General features: G+C 44.3%; 1 long non-coding RNA gene across 1 annotated transcript; it reads left to right on the forward strand.

Moving 5' to 3' along the window:
* The first annotated feature begins 1,886 nt into the window (after positions 1–1,886).
* Positions 1,887–9,085, forward strand: LOC145552935 (uncharacterized). Its single transcript, XR_014089071.1, has 2 exons — positions 1,887–2,538; positions 6,663–9,085. It is a non-coding gene; the product is annotated as an uncharacterized LOC145552935 (long non-coding RNA).
* Positions 9,086–14,487: the final 5,402 nt, after the last annotated feature.

Raw genomic sequence — 14,487 nt, forward strand, 5'->3', positions numbered from 1 at the left:
TAAGTCTTCATGAATATTTATGACTGTTGTCATAAAATGTCATTCAGTAAATTATGGCACTTTCAATACAAAGTTGACATTATTCAAAATGTCTTCATTATGACAACTTGACATTAACCAAGAAATCATGATCTGACATAAATTTGTCATTATAGTAGTCATAATGATTTAATTATTACACTAGCAAAAGCTTTAACAAAACAATGATTAATATTTCCACTCCCTGAAATAAAGCAAAAACAAGTAGGACAAGCAATAAAGATTTCATTAAGCTTTATTACACTGTCAAATGATTTAACAACAGACTCATTAACAATTTCTTTTACATCAACTAAAGTAGAACAAGTAGCACCAGTTATGAAGATGTCATTAAGTGTCATTACAGTGTCAATAACTTTTACCTCAAGTAAATTGAAACTAGTAGCAACAATTATAAAGATGTAATTTAGTATTACAGTGTCAAATGCTATGCTAACAGAGTCATTGATATTAAGTCTTACCTCAAATGAAGTGAAACATAATGAACTACTTATAACTACCATCATAACTGTAGAACAAACCCTTTGTACATTGGAATAAAGCAAAGGACAACTTGTTCTAAGATAACAGAGGGTTTAATGTCTTGTCAGTATGTTGTTACTCTGAAATACTGATTGAAAAACTAAAACAGAATTACTTATTCTTTAACTTAATAGGTTCTTTCAACACTAACATGTTTTGCTTCAGCCATTTCCTTCGTAATATCCTTCCTCTATTGCTCTGAAAACAGATCTTCTTCTTGTCTTCATTTTCTGGCAGCAGCTCTTTGAAGGTGTCCAGAAATGCTCAGAAATTACAGCTGTTCTTTCAATAGTTAATCATGGTAAAAGCCTTTTCATGGATTCACACGTGGTGAATCTCTTCTGGACATTCTCATAGTCGGTGATGACTCAATTCATTGTGGTCACTTAAAAAAAGAACAAAAACAAAAAACAATGTCATCATAATTCAGCATTTATTTAAATACCATTCCAAAAATGTCCCTTGCTGCTCACTGTCAGAATGGCAGAGTGGTAGACAAATGCCTAGTTAACATGACTGGTTGTTATGAAGTGCAATACAATTATTTAATACAAGTAGCATAATAACTGGAGCTGCACAAAATTATTCTGATCAAATATTTGTCTGGCAGAAGTTCAGACAAACTGCCACTGTTATTCAGATTGCATCATTTCATGTATAGTTTTAGGCACGTGAGCATCTTTTCACTTAATGAGCATTCTAAACTATTTCTAACCAGATACTCTGACTTATGGTTGTTTGCAAGAAGTTTATTAATAAATAAATAGATTTAACACCAGTTTTTAGTTGTCTAAAACGTAACTTATTAACTCAGCTGGTGAATGTTGATTCTTCCTCCCCCTTCCCCACTTACCTGGCTGTCCCACCCACTTCACATGGTGAAAATATTAACACAAAAACGACTTACCTAATTTTTGGGGGGAATATTTCAAATGGGAACTTCTTTCTCCGGTGGCTGGTCCTCATTATCATCCTCCACACTCGTAGCATGTCTTCATTAGCCACATTTGACCCCTGCCCCACTTCCCACCATGTATCCTTAGGCTAACATGGGTCTTCATGTGGCTAAAGTTGCCAAAGCAAAGAACACAAGCACTGTGTCACATCAGCCAAGTTGCTAAATAATACACATAAAGGATAACTTTGACTAACATATTAGCTTTTAATTTGCTAGATTAAAATTGGAGGGAAAAAACAATTTGCCCGTCTATCTTTAATATATCTGTGCTAACGTTACAGTAATGGAGTTTAATAACTAGCTAACATTAATTTACAGCGAGGTAGGATTGACTTGAATTGCTAATAGCTAACATTACAGAGAAAGAGAATGATAGAGATTTTTTGGTATTATCATTTTGTTGTTACTTTAGTTCATATTCAGGTTAAAGTGTTCTCTTGTTTAAACTGTATGTGTGAACTGACCTGGAAGTCACAGCTGCCTGTTATCTTCATGTGAAACAGTTTGACCGAGATTTGAACCGGGCTCAGATCAGGGGCCAGATGTTAAATTGTTTTACGACCTTTGCTTTGTTTAGGTAAAATGTTTTACGACCTTTGCTGTTTTTCCTCTGCTGTCTATCTTGCCTATCCTCCCTCTTTGAAGTTTGAGAATAAAAGACAAGCTGTATCCAAAGATTGGCAGAACGCTCTGTGAACAGCTCTGAGAAGCAGTTGACAGAGTCTTCTCCTTTTGCTTGCAGAAGTTTAGTCATAAATTCATATACGTTGTCTGTGGTTCTTTTATGTAGGTTCTAGGAAAATACCTATCATTTTGGTGCCGAAACCCGGGATCTCTCATACCGACCGCTGTCAGGCAGAGGAAGACGCGCTGAATCCATGCATGGCCAGAGTCAATTGGACCTGGAAAGAAAGACCCAGGAAGTAGAATTCTTCGCTGGGCCAGCGCCGTAGGTCCGACTTTGTCTGCCAACGGCGGAATGACGAGATCCGACTGGACAACCCGAAAACTACAGAAACGTAGGTGAATTTTAAAATGGCTATTTTAGTGGTTTGAGTTCCCTTGTATGATGTCGCTCTGCTAAAACTCTGTGGTTTGAGAATCCTTGTATGATGTCGCTCTGCTAAAACTCTGTGGTTTGAGAATCCTTGTATGATGTCGCTCTGCTAAAACTCTGTTCGAGGAGACCCCATAAGGGCAAGTCCTCAGGCGGATAGGAAGCTTGTCATTGCTGTGTGGTTTTGATTTTTTGATGGGTAAAATATCACTGGTGCTGAGTTATCTGACAAGGCAAAAACAGATAATGTTGCGCTAAATCATAGAGTCATTACTGTGCTTATATTGCTGGTTTGCTACTGCTGCTTTGTGTGTGTGAGAGTGATTGGAGGTTTAAATACCGCTCTGTATTTTACCTCATATAAAACAGTGGATTTAAGCAGCAAACCTCTTGTGGATGCAATAGGCAAGATTCTCCCACTCGAAAGAGTCGAAGCGGGGAATACCACAACAAGGTATTTTAATTGCTGGCCCACTGAAAAGATCTCCAGTTCATAGGACTCCCTAGGAGTCAACGAACCTGGACCAAATTTAAATAAATTCAAATAAATAATATTTTTAAGCTGAAATTGCAAGTGTTTTAAATATGGGAAATAAACATTCTTGTAATTCATCACTCGGTAAGGGCGCCGATGGAGATGAAAAGTACATGCTGTCCAGGTTTCCTGGTAGCACTGTACACATGAAAAAATGGAGAAAGAAATACAAAATAGATGGAAAGCTAAAAATTGATCAATGGCAAATAATTGTGGGAATTTTGGAGAGTAGTGTAGAAAGAAAAATAGGAAGAAAATAAAGTAATTCCAAGCACACGGAATGCTGTAGCGGTGCAAGGAGAGCAAGCTCCTGCAGCCACCTCTCCCCTTGCTGCTTCAGCAGCTCCGTCTGCTCCAGTATCAGCCGCTGCTGTTCCAACAACACGACTGTATCCCTCCCTAGAGGAAGGGACACAAAACTTATATATCTTTAGACCCTGTACCTTAGAAGAGGTCAGGAAAGCTGTGAAAGGATCAGATGTTTTTCACCTGGAGAAATTTGGAGGTTTATATACCTCTGCCTTTTCCAACGACCGGACAAAAGGCCGTGGAAGAGACAGAGGCAGAGGAGGTCACGATAGGCGACGACCCCAAAATAACACCCCACAAAAACCACGGTATTCAAAAGGCTGCTGGATTTGTGGCAATATTGGTCACTGGGCAAGAAACTGCGCTTCAAAGAATGTTGCACGGGGCGACAAGAGGAGTGGTGGAGTGAGGAGACCACAAATAGGAGAAATCTTCAGCATAATCAGACTTTACCACACCCCAAAAACACAAACCCCCAGTCCAAATTGATGAAATGCTAGAGACATGTGCATGCAGTTTAAGACGTTAAGTAAAACCATAAAAGAAATTGAATTCCTGCAAGAAATCAGTGTATGCAAAATAATTTTTCTTTCCTGAAGGAGGAGAAGCAGGAAAAATAAAACTAAATAATAAAATTGTCCTCAGAGAACAATGTTTAATGTATTGTGTAATATTATAACACCAAATTGGTGAAATGATTCTTAGCTGTCTATCTGGAGGGGTCAGCGGTCAGAGTAAGGTACCGACCTGGACATTAACCAGCCTCGTAAACTCTCTTAGGCCTTGAGAGGAGGGCTGCCCGCTGACTTCACAGTCTGCAGCACTGAGATCAACAAATTTAGAGAAATCCATTGTTCTCTGGTGAGACGTGTCTTAGATGAAGTTAACCTAAACTTACATTCTACATTTTACAAGTTAATGGTGAACATGATGAAAGAGACTACAGCTTTTAACATGTTTCATGTTTATATGTGTTTGAATAAGGAAATGGTTTATGACTTCTTAAAAAGTTGGATAATAAGTGGCTAAAAGCTATACGATGAAAAGAAAAGAAAGTTATAATTGACTCTTATTTGCTTCTTTCCTTTTCCTCTGTCTGAGCCTCGCTGCGCTGCGTCTGACCTCTGACCTCAGCTCAGATCTGTCCTGCCAATCAGATGACTCCCTCCTTTATCACCAGCTAGTTGATAAAGAAGCGAAAAAGGACAGGACGATTTCTACCAACTGGACACTGAAGGCAATAAAGTGTCCACTGGTCCTAATTCCTTGACATCTGGGAACTGCCATGCAGCAAAACTACTGTATGGAGTCCTGCTAGACGTTTGGAAAAAGAAAGCAAACTGAACTGTTTGCCGCTTGTTTCATTGGTGGACAAAGGGACGGTCTGGACAACTTATAAATAATCCAACACCGGCAAGTTGGACTGACAGGGAGCAGGAGAAGAGACAGAGGGGGGACCAGCTGCAGCGACGCCAGCAGCAGGAGCCGGAAGCGAGAAGTGAGACAGGAGAAATGCGAGATAAGTTATACACACACACTGCTGTGATACACACACTGCTACTGTAATGAGGACTTGCTTGCTTACTTACTAGCAGGAAGGAATTATCTAGCTAGAAAAGGACATATTGAAGGTTTTTAGGTACAATGTTAAACAAAATCGTCCATTTTGTACCCATTAACTCAGTCCTTAACAGAAGGACCAGTGATCCTCTTAGGGCCCACGAGCCATAGATTGGGAAACTGTGAAGGAAAAACTGTAATGGTTAAAGTTAAGAAAGAAAAAAAAACTGAGTGTGATACGGCTAAATTACACCAACTAAAATTATTAGATTCAAAACTAATAATGATTTGCAAATGTTTTATTTTCTTTGAAATAAATATACAAGTTTGGAACTAAATTAAACATATCTAAGTGTTGAACTTAATTGATATTGCAGTGTTGAAATACTATGGAGTATTTCTTTGCATTTAACTGAAACGCTTAACTTAGAGTTTAATTGTATAAAGAATCTATAAATTGATTGGGATTGTGTTTGTGTGTTTTATATTGGGATGAATGACAATTGTTTTGAGAAGAGAGAAATTTTACTGCTAAATTGAGTAACGGATAAAATTATTGACCATTTAATTTAAAATATAAAAAACCATTGTTAACTTGTCTGAAATGCGAGGTTAAGAGAAAATCTGAGACTTTAAGCAACCTTGTAAACGGCTACTAAAAACTGATGATTGTGATTAAAAGCAACATTTTCTAGACTTCAGTCTAGAACATTTTAATCCAGATTTGATTGATAGTCAATAAATTCAAAAAGAAATGGAAAATTAGAGGATTTGAGGTTTTGGTTTAATTTCAGGATGGTCATTTTTATTTAGGAAGAGTTATGCTTTGATGAATTTGATAACATCTACAGGGAAACCAGTCACCCATGCATCCTTGCTTAAGAATCTTTTGCAGGCCATACATTTACCAGCTGAACTAGCAGTTTGTAAGTGTGCAGCGCACACCACGGAACAGGATGAGGTTTCAAATGGCAATAGATTAGCTGATAAAGTAGCAAAGGAAGCTGCAGCTGGGAAGCATGGCGGAGACAATTTCTCAATACAGATAGAAGATCCTCAAGTAATAGACAAAGCTGTGTTAAAAGACATGCAAGATAATGCTCCAAACGCAGAAAAACAAATGTGGATAATTAAAGGGGCGACACTGAATGATGATAACATTTTTTCAGTAAATAGAAGTCGGTCCTTCCAAAATCTCTATTTAGAGCGGCAGCAATTTTGACACATGGACATTGTCATGTGTCAACAGGGGGGATGGTCTCTATGCTACAACAGCATTTTACCACATATGGATTAAATTCTTACTTAAAAAATTTTTGTACTGCATGTCCAGTTTGTGTCAGAAACAATCCTCAAGGAAACATTAGACCAAGAAGAGGAAGTTTCCCAAAACCCTCATCCATTTCAAACAATGCATATGGACTTTATTGAACTCACACAAAGTGGACCACATAAATATTGTTTGGTGATGATTGATGCTTTTTCTAAAAGAGTTGAAGTAGTTCCAGCAAAGCCTGCTTTTGAAATAATTTATGGGAGAGCTTACATATTGCCTCTGTTTGCTCCAGACTTACAGAAAGCTGATGAAGAACAAACATTGGTAGATTATATGATCAGGATCCTGAAACAGAAAGAGGTGTTAAATGCAAATTTACTGCCGTCTTGACTGTTCTCCTCTACAGGAAATAAATAAAACCACCCCCATCCAGCCAGGAAACTGGGTCTACATAAAGGTCATAAAAGAACCCTTCCAGGTGCTGATGACCACACCAACAGTCGTAAAGACCCAGCTGGATACATCTGAGTCACTGCAAGCTGCAGAGAGTGTTTGAACCCCTAAGTAGGCGGAGGGAGGAAGACCGGACTTCAAAGGGGGGCTATTTTTTAGGGTAGCTCGTCTCAAACCCGGTGAAGAAACGCTTAAGATTCCCCCGTCTTTAGTTTGGGGGTTCTGACATCTCTGTGCGCCGAGCAGCAATGGGGACTCCATATGCCAGATGGATCTTCTACTGCGCTGTGACTGCAGCATCAACCTGTGGTGGAAACTAATGAATAGAACCGCGTACGAGGGACATGCTGTGAACTGCTATGTGTGTGCGCAGCTGCCAATCGCCACACACAACTCAGGTCTGCGTGTAGGACACATCACGGATGACAAATAGATGTGTCTCTATGGCCTGAGCACACAACCACGACTCAGCGTCCCCATGCCAAAGGGATGCAAACGGTGAAAAAATGACTATTCTGTTCTACTTCAGATAGGAGATGCCGTGAAGGAACTTTTTGGATCTATGAACTGTTCCTTTAATGCTGACGTATTTCCATTTCCACTAACCGCATGGAAAATACCAGAGACCATTTCTTTAGCAGGAGCTAAACCCGGGTCTCTGAGGAGCTGCGTGTTCAACAACGGACACGTTTCTCTTGGAATGTTACCTTGGAACTTGTGTAACAGAGTTTACACCTACTGCGAAACGACACCGGATTACATCAACTGCATCGCCTGCAGGGGTCAAGGATGACTCCACACTGCAAAGTCTGGAAGGACAACCCAGACTGTGACAACATGCTTCAGGAGAGGAGTTTCAACATCACAGATCGGACATTGGACGACAGGAGACAACGCTGTGCAGTACCATAGTGCCAGGAGACTATGGTTCACGGGTGATGGCAGACTGGTACTTCCTGTACCTGATTGTATTCATCAGGAAAGGACGACACGTTCTGGCTGCTCGCTCCAAGCGTGATGCCTGAGGTCAAACGCTGGGGAGGCCTCACAACAGACACTGGAGTTCCATGGGAATTCAGGATTTGGAACGGCGGAGAAAAATTCATGCAAGGTCTGTTTCCGTGGGTTGGAGTAGGTGAGATTCGGGACCACGTAGAGATAAACAGGTACGGATTACTGCGACTAATCAACATCACATACCAGCTGGCCAATGGCACCGCGAAGGAGCTGACTGAACTGAGAAACATGGTTATGCAAAATCGTGTTGTTCTGGATTTCCTCACTGCCCCTCAGGGAGGGGTTTGCAAAATTATTGGCCCAACGTGTTGCACTTTCGTTCCTGATGAAACAGGAACTGGAGGAACCATTTCTGATGCTCTATATGAGCTGGAGGATCTTGAAAAAATAAAAATAAATATGTGGAGAGTGGAACACGCGGCTCATCCTTTTTTGATTTGTTTTCATGGCTCATGTCTGGTCCATGGTGGACTTTACTGTTAAAGCTCATGACACCTATTCTGTTTGTTTCGGTTCTGTTCTGTCCTTTTAAGGGTTGCATTATTCCATACCTACGAAGTATGATGTTTAAGACAAGTAACACAACTGTTGTCAGTTATCAGCTAGCAAAGGCATCCTATGAGACGAATGAAGATGACTTGTTTTGTGATTCTGACGATTTTCTGTGCAATGATGATGTTCTGTAATCACTGAACGGATTAATTCATTTGCTGAATGATTCCTACACCAAAAATGTGAAAACAAGTGGTGTTAGTGATGAGAAAACTGCGTTTGATTTTTTGCTGTTTCTTTCTTTTGTTTTTGTTTATTTCATTTATTCATTATGATCATTGTGTAATTTTTATGTTTAGACTAGGACAAAAAATGTATATATTTTGCATTTCTTGGTTCTATTTTATTTCTTTTCTTTTCTATGCTTGGCTTTTGAATAAGGTTTACACACATGGTGAAATGATAAAAAGGGGGAATGATAGAGATTTTTTGGTATTATCATTTTGTTGTTACTTTAGTTCATATTCAGGTTAAAGTGTTCTCTTGTTTAAACTGTATGTGTGAACTGACCTGGAAGTCACAGCTGCCTGTTATCTTCATGTGAAACAGTTTGACCGAGATTTGAACCGGGCTCAGATCAGGGGCCAGATGTTAAATTGTTTTACGACCTTTGCTTTGTTTAGGTAAAATGTTTTACGACCTTTGCTGTTTTTCCTCTGCTGTCTATCTTGCCTATCCTCCCTCTTTGAAGTTTGAGAATAAAAGACAAGCTGTATCCAAAGATTGGCAGAACGCTCTGTGAACAGCTCTGAGAAGCAGTTGACAGAGTCTTCTCCTTTTGCTTGCAGAAGTTTAGTCATAAATTCATATACGTTGTCTGTGGTTCTTTTATGTAGGTTCTAGGAAAATACCTATCAGAGAACATATTATAACTTGCTTTCTCAATAAAAATGTTAATATAAAAAGAAAAGAAAAGAAAAAAAAGAAAATGTAAAGTTAATAAGACACATACCTCATATGTATTAGGTATCAAACTTCGGCTTCTTTTTAAACAGGAGGTCTGGCCCATAGACATGTCTATGGTCTGGCCGTTATAACCATAGACATAATAGAAGTGTAGACCCCGCATTGACTGCTCCGGCGCAGGAAATGCGGCGGCCATCTTGGAGAGGTCGTCCCTCCAACTTTGCTCAACCAAAACAGCAGAAGATGCCTCAGCACTGAGGGATATTGTTGTTCTGATCTATGGATTATTGATGTGAGGGCTCCACAGACAACATTTCACAAGTAAGATGGACATATTATTGTGTATATATTGTGATTACAATATTACTTTACTGTATTTATGTCCACCGGCGAGATACCAGCTAATATTAACTACAGTGCTCGGTGTAATACGAGTTCAGCCGCTATGAAGGCTAACTGAGATTCTGTAAATCTAAAATAATTAATTATTCTCTAACATTGACTTAGATTATCTGACACAAGAGCCTATATTAGAAATGAAACAATATAACACATATTATGTGTTATAACATTCACCAGCAAAGTTTACACAAGTGGTAAAGACTATTATTTATATGTAATTCTCTAACTAGTAAGATACATCCCAAATCTTCCGTTTTTGTTTTGAAAGTTTCCTAAAGACACGATGTGAGGAAGAAGAGGGAGAATCTATAAAGAGAGACGATTCACTGCAGCGCGGATGAATCTCACATCGGAGTTTGGACTCAATCTCAGCTGCTGAATCCCTGAAGCTAGAACTCGTCTGCTGTATATTTACATACGTACATAAACATGTATCCAATATATTTTTCACTATTAATGATTATTTAATTGTGTTTGCATAGTTATATAAATATGTATTGATATACTAAATAACTTATTAAATAAATTATGAACGGCTGTGTGCTTAATATGCTCTTCATACATTAATATCAGAATATTCCATTCCTGTTCTATTGTTATAGCCACTAAGCATATTTAAATATGCTGAACTACAGGGCCGTGCAGAGGCCACTAAAGGGGCAGGTGCTCAACAACAAAAAAAAGGCCCATCTAACCGCATTTTAGGACAGAATATTAACAGCCTACACTGGAGGTTAGCCCGGAGACGAACAGGACTAAGCAAGAAGTAACGGAAGCAGGTCGGGAGGCCGAAAGTACTTGCTATGAAGCCCTGGAGGTTAGCCCGGAGACGAACAGGACTCGCTGTGAACCCTAGAGGTCAGACAGGAGACCCAGAGGACTCCCTACCAAGTCACGGAAGCAGGACAGAAGACAGAGAATACTTGCTACAATGCCCTGGAGGTTAGCCCGGAGTCCAACAGGACTCGATGTGAACCCTAGAGGTCAGACCGGAGACACACAAGACTCCGTAAAAAGTCACGGCAGCAGGTCGGGAGACCGACAGGACTTTATACGAAGCCCTGGAGGTTAGCCAGTTGACCAAAAGGACACTGTGTGAACCCTAGAGGTCAGACCAGAGACCCACAGGACTAAGTAAGAAGTCACGGAAGCAAGACCGGAGACTGACGGGACTTGCTAGGAAGGCCTGGAGGTTAGCCCGGAGACCAACAGGACTCCCTACCAAGTCTCCGAAGCAGGCGGAAGCAGGTCGGGAGACCGACAGGACTAGCTATGAAGCCCTGGAGGTTAGCCCGGAGACCAACAGGACTCGGTAAGAAGTCACGGAAGCAGAACGGGAGACCGACGGGACTTGCTACGAAGCCCTGGATGTTAGCCCGGAGACCAACAGTACTCGCTGTGAACCCTAGAGGTCAGACCGGAGACCCACAGGACTCCCAACCAAGTCACCGAAGCAGGCAGAAGCAGGTCGGGAGACCGACAGGACTTGCTATGAACCCTAGAGGTTGGACCGGAGACCCACAGGACTCCGTAAGAAGTCACGGAAGCAGGCGGAAGCAGGACAGAAGACAGACAGGACTTGCTACGATGCCCTGGAGGTTAGCCCGGAGACCAACAGGACTCGCTGTGAACCCTAGAGGTCAGACCGGAGACCCACAGGACTCCGTAAGAAATCACTGAAGCAGGACGAGAGATCGACGGGACTTGCTATGAAGACCTGGAGGTTAGCCCGGAGACCAACAGGACTCGCTGTGAACCCTAGAGGTCAGACCGGAGACCCAGAGGACTCCGTAAGAAATGACTGAAGCAGGACGAGAGATCGACGGGACTTGCTATGAAGACCTGGAGGTTAGCCCGGAGACCAACAGGACTCGCTGTGAACCCTAGAGGTCAGACCGGAGACCCACAGGACTCCGTAAGAAATCACTGAAGCAGGACGAGAGATCGACGGGACTTGCTATGAAGACCTGGAGGTTAGCCCGGAGACCAACAGGACTCGCTGTAAACCCTAGAGGTAAGACCGGAGACCCACAGGACTCCGTAAGAAGTCACGGAAGCAGGCGGAAGCAGAACGGGAGACCGACAGGACTTGCTACGAAGCCCTGGAGGTTAGCTGGGAGACCAACAGTACTCGCTGTGAAACCTAGATGTCAGACCGGAGACCCACAGGACTCCCTACCAACTCACGGAAGCAGAACGGGAGACCGACGGGACTTGCTACGAAGCCCTGGATGTTAGCCTGGAGACCAACATGACTCGCTGTAAACCCTAGAGGTCAGACCGGAGACCCACAGGACTCCCTACCAAGTCACCGAAGCAGGCGGAAGCAGGACAGAAGAAAGACAGGACTTGCTACGATGCCCTGGAGGTTAGCCCGGAGACCAACAGGACTCGCTGTGAACCCTAGAGGTCAGACCGGAGACCCACAGGACTCCGTAAGAAGTCACGGAAGCAGGCGGGAGCAGGACGGGAGACCGACGGGACTTGCTATGAAGCCCTGGAGGTTAGCGCGGAGACCAACAGGACTCGCTGTGAACCCTAGAGGTCAGACCGGAGACCCACAGGACTCCCTACAAAGTCACCGAAGCAGGCGGAAGCAGGACAGAAGACAGACAGGACTTGCTACGATGCCCTGGAGGTCAGCCCGGAGACCAACAGGACTCGCTGTGAACCCTAGAGGTCAGACCAGAGACCCACAGGACTCCCTACCAAGTCACGGAAGCAGAACAGGAGACCGACGGGACATGCTACGAAGCCCTTGAGGTTTGCCCGGAGACCAACAGGACTCGCTGTGAACCCTAGAGGTCAGACCGGAGACCCACAGGACTCCGTAAGAAATCACTGAAGCAGGACGAGAGATCGACGGGACTTGCTATGAAGACCTGGAGGTTAGCCCGGAGACCAACAGGACTCGCTGTGAACCCTAGAGGTCAGACCGGAGACCCACAGGACTCCGTAAGAAATCACTGAAGCAGGACGAGAGATCGACGGGACTTGCTATGAAGACCTGGAGGTTAGCCCGGAGACCAACAGGACTCGCTGTGAACCCTAGAGGTCAGACCGGAGACCCACAGGACTCCGTAAGAAGTCACGGAAGCAGGCGGAAGCAGAACGGGAGACCGACAGGACTTGCTACGAAGCCCTGGAGGTAACCTGGGAGACCAACAGTACTCGCTGTGAAACCTAGATGTCAGACCGGAGACCCACAGGACTCCCTACCAAGTCACGGAAGCAGAACGGGAGACCGACGGGACTTGCTACGAAGCCCTGGATGTTAGCCTGGAGACCAACATGACTCGCTGTAAACCCTAGAGGTCAGACCGGAGACCCACAGGACTCCCTACCAAGTCACCGAAGCAGGCGGAAGCAGGACAGAAGAAAGACAGGACTTGCTACGATGCCCTGGAGGTTAGCCCGGAGACCAACAGGACTCGCTGTGAACCCTAGAGGTCAGACCGGAGACCCACTGGACTCCGTAAGAAGTCACGAAAGTATGCGGAAGCAGGACGGGAGACCGACGGGACTTGCTATGAAGCCCTGGAGGTTAGCGCAGAGACCAACAGGACTCGCTGTGAACCCTAGAGGTCAGACCGGAGACCCACAGGACTCCCTACAAAGTCACCGAAGCAGGCGGAAGCAGGACAGAAGACAGACAGGACTTGCTACGATGCCCTGGAGGTCAGCCCGGAGACCAACAGGACTCGCTGTGAACCCTAGAGGTCAGACCGCAGACCCACAGGACTCCCTACCAAGTCACCGAAGCAGGCGGAAGCAGGACAGAAGACAGACAGGACTTGCTACGATGCCCTGGAGGTTAGGCCGGAGACCAACAAGACTCGCTGTGAACCCTAGAGGTCAGACCGGAAACCCGCACGACTCTGTAAGAAGTCTCTGAAGCAGGACAGAAGACAGAGAGGACTTGCTACAATGCCCTGGAGGTTAGGCCGGAGACCAACAAGACTCGCTGTGAACCCTAGAGGTCAGACCGGAGACCCACAGGACTGCGTAAGAAATCACTGAAGCAGGACGGGAGATCGACGGGACTTGCTATGAAGTCCTGGAGGTTAGCCCGGAGAACAACAGGACTCGCTGTGAACCCTAGAGGTCAGACCGGAGACACACAGGACTCCGTAAGAAGTCACGGAAGCAGGCGGAAGCAGGACGGGAGACCGACGGGACTTGCTACGATGCCCTGGAGGTTAGCCCGGAGACCAACAGGACTCGCTGTGAACCCTAGAGGTCAGACCGGAGACCCACAGGACTCCCTACCAAGTCACCGAAGCAGGACAGAAGAAAGACAGGACTTGCTACGATGCCCTGGAGGTGAGCCCGGAGACCAACAGGACTCGCTGTGAACCCTAGAGGTCAGACCGGAGACCCACTGGACTCCGTAAGAAGTCACGAAAGTATGCGGAAGCAGGACGGGAGACCGACGGGACTTGCTATGAAGCCCTGGAGGTTAGCGCAGAGACCAACAGGACTCGCTGTGAACCCTAGAGGTCAGACCGGAGATCCACAGGACTGCTTAAGAAGTCTCTGAAGCAGGTGGAAGCAGGGCAGAAGACAGACAGGACTTGATACAATGCCCTGGAGGTTAGGCCGGAGACCAACAGGACTCGCTGTGAACCCTAGAGGTCAGAACGGATACCCACAGGACTCCGTAAGAAGTCACGGAAGTAGGCAGAAGCAGGACGGGAGACCGACGGGACTTGCTATGAAGCCCTATAGGTTAGCCTGGAGACCAACAGGACTCGCTGTGAACCCTAGAGGTCAGACCGGAGACCCACAGGACTCCCTACCAAGTCACCGAAGCAGGCGGAAGCAGGACAGAAGACAGACAGGACTTGCTACAATGCCCTGGAGGTTAGCCCGGAGACCAACAGGACTCGCTGTGAACCCTA

This window comes from Poecilia reticulata, chromosome 9 (genome assembly GCF_904066995.2).
Source record: "Poecilia reticulata chromosome 9, P_reticulata-male-v2, whole genome shotgun sequence".
In the NCBI taxonomy this organism is placed as follows: Eukaryota; Metazoa; Chordata; class Actinopteri; order Cyprinodontiformes; family Poeciliidae; genus Poecilia; species Poecilia reticulata.